A 2,726-nucleotide genomic window follows, 5' to 3' on the forward strand; every position below is an offset into this window, starting at 1 on the left:
CGCTCTATCCCAACCATCATCAATAAGCCTGTAGTTATCTCGTCAGCATCAGACAGGGCCAAACTATTTTCCAAGAACTTTGCAGCTAATTCTACCCTATGTAACGAAGGCCATCAACTCCCTGTATTTCCTCCTATAACAGACAACACACTATGCAACATACAAATATATGTGCGTGAGGTCGCCAAGCTAATCAAGGACCTTGATTCCAGTAAAGCAACTGGCCCTGATGGCATTCCAGTTATAGTGTTGAAAAACCTTTAACCAGAACTTGCCCCATACTTACAAAACATTTTAAGCATTGCCTTAAGGAGAAGTGCTTCCCAACACCATACATCAGTATGTCCTGTATTTAAGAATTCAGGTGATAAGTCATCTCCCTCTAAGTACAGACCAATAAGTCTCCTATGTGTCATGAGTAAGCTGCTGGAATCCATATTAAATAGATAAGTAATCAACTACCTCAGCAGATTACCTTTTTAGTGACATGCAATATGGTTTCCATTCTGCTAGATCTATAGCAGATGTGCTAACGTTTATATCTCATAGAATTAGTGAATCTTTCGACAGAGGCTTCCTTTCTATGGCAATTGCTCTTGACATATCAAAGGCCTTTGATAAAGTATGGCATAAGGGCCTACTTCACAAGATTTCCAGCTACTGTATGACTGGAAATGTTTTCTTAATTATTAAATCATCTCTCTCTGATAGGCTCATAAGAGTAGTGGCTGATGGGCAAAAATCAAAGGCCCAGATTATTAATGCTGGAGTCCCTCAGGGGTCCATCCTGGGCTCAACTCTCTTCATCAATGACCTCCCTAAACACATACTTAAATCATTCGTTTACATCTATGCTGATGACACGACCATCTATGGCAACACATCAAAGGCCGTAAATGACAAAGTTCTCTCTGATTCTCTCTCCTCTGATCTTGAGTGCATGGTACAGTGGAAGAAAAGCTGGCTAGTTACTTTTAATGCATCTAAAACCAAGCTCCTAGCATTACATCATCAACGCTCTGATCCCCATCTGGCATCAATTGAAATGGATGGCTTTCGTCTTGGCGAGGCTCCATGTTTTGACAAGCTTCTGGGGTTGACCCTTACTCTTGATCTGAAATAGAACACATACATCAAGTCTGAGGCCAAGGTCGCTGGGAAAATGGTGGGATCCTTCTACCGCTCCAGAAGATATCTCACTTCTGATGCAATTCTGTATCTGTATAAAAGCCAAGTACGTCCAAGGATGGCATACTGCTGCAACGTCTGGGCAGAAGCTGCTAAAAACAACCTATCCTGCCTTGACAGAGTAAAAAATACACTTTGTGGTTTAGTGGGTGATGCCCTTTTCTCCTCCCTGCAACCTCTCTCCCACAAAGGAGACATTGCTAGCCTGTCTTTGTTTTATCGTTATTTCCATGGCGATTTCTCGTCTGAGCTCCAATCTCTGCCCCCCTCGCCAATCTTTCATGATAAACACCTGTCTAGCTGAAACCACTGCCAATAATTTCCCCCACTCTTTATCTGTGTCTAAATCAAAACGTAGATTCCATGAACAAAGCTTTTCTTAGAAGTGGAACTCTCTTCCGTTTGCCTGTTTCTCACCTGACTACAACTTGGATGTCTTCAAGTCCAACATAAACAAATTTCTGATTAACCACCCCCTTAAGATCGACACTTTATCAAATCTCCAATACTAATGATTACTACGATACTATCCCATTGATTACTGTACACGCAATAACCCTTATCCTCGAGTGGTTTCCGAGCCTTGATAAGTAAAAAAAACATCATCTGCAGAATGGAAACTATATTGCATGACACTGAGGCGGTTATTTTTTCTGAGGTGGTTGACTATTTCTCTATTTAACACAGATTCTAGCAACTTACTCATGACGCATAAAATGCGTCAGCACTAATCCTATTCGGGTTTAACCGGCTTCCCCCGAAGGAGGAAGTTTCATGGGAGTATGAAATTTACAAGTGGTCCCCAGTCGCATGTATATCCCTGTCAGAGGAGATGACGACGTTAAGTTTTTGCAATTCTTGCAGGAAGGTGTCGACGTCCTCCTACATACAGTGCCTGGAATTTCCAAATTGGTCACCCATTTTAGTAATGACCAGGCTCAACGTTGCTTAACTTCGGTGATCTGACGGGAACCGGTGTGTCAACGTGATTATGCTGTATATAACGCACTGAAGACTATTTCATCTGCATTGAGAGGGAGATCAACGATCACTTGAATTTTAAATACGGGGCCAACTGATGAGGTTTTCCAGGGTGAGGGGAAACAATTCTCCTTAAGACAACGTTTAAATAGCTTTGTAAGTATGGGCGTTCTGGTTGAAGCTTTTTGAGCACTATACTTGGAATGCCGTCAGGGCCAGTTTCTTTACTGGGATCGAGGTTTTTTTTTTATTAGTTTGGCGACATTATGCAAAGATATTTGTAGGTCGCATAACATGTATTCAAACACAGGAGTAAACACGGGGGTGGTTGACAGCTCTGATCGCACAGGGTAAAATTAGTGGCAAAGGTATAGGCAAGGAGTTTGGCTTTGTCCGATGCTGACGAGATTACTTCAGGTCCATTGATGATGGTTGGGATAGAGCACACGCTTCTATTCTGGACCATATTATTTGCCAAACTTGATGGAAAACAAGCCGCTGTTCAGCTACTTAAGACCTTGATGGACTGAGCCTACAACTCTCTCGTGTTCTTTAGT

At 42.1% G+C, this 2,726-nt stretch overlaps 1 pseudogene; it reads right to left on the reverse strand.

The window, feature by feature from the left end:
* Positions 1-2,071: 2,071 nt before the first annotated feature.
* Positions 2,072-2,190, reverse strand: LOC145272018 (5S ribosomal RNA; annotated as a pseudogene).
* Positions 2,191-2,726: the final 536 nt, after the last annotated feature.

The sequence above is a fragment of the Euprymna scolopes genome, chromosome 46, assembly GCF_053919585.1.
Source record: "Euprymna scolopes isolate OS-2025 chromosome 46, ASM5391958v1, whole genome shotgun sequence".
NCBI classification, from domain to species: Eukaryota; Metazoa; Mollusca; class Cephalopoda; order Sepiida; family Sepiolidae; genus Euprymna; species Euprymna scolopes.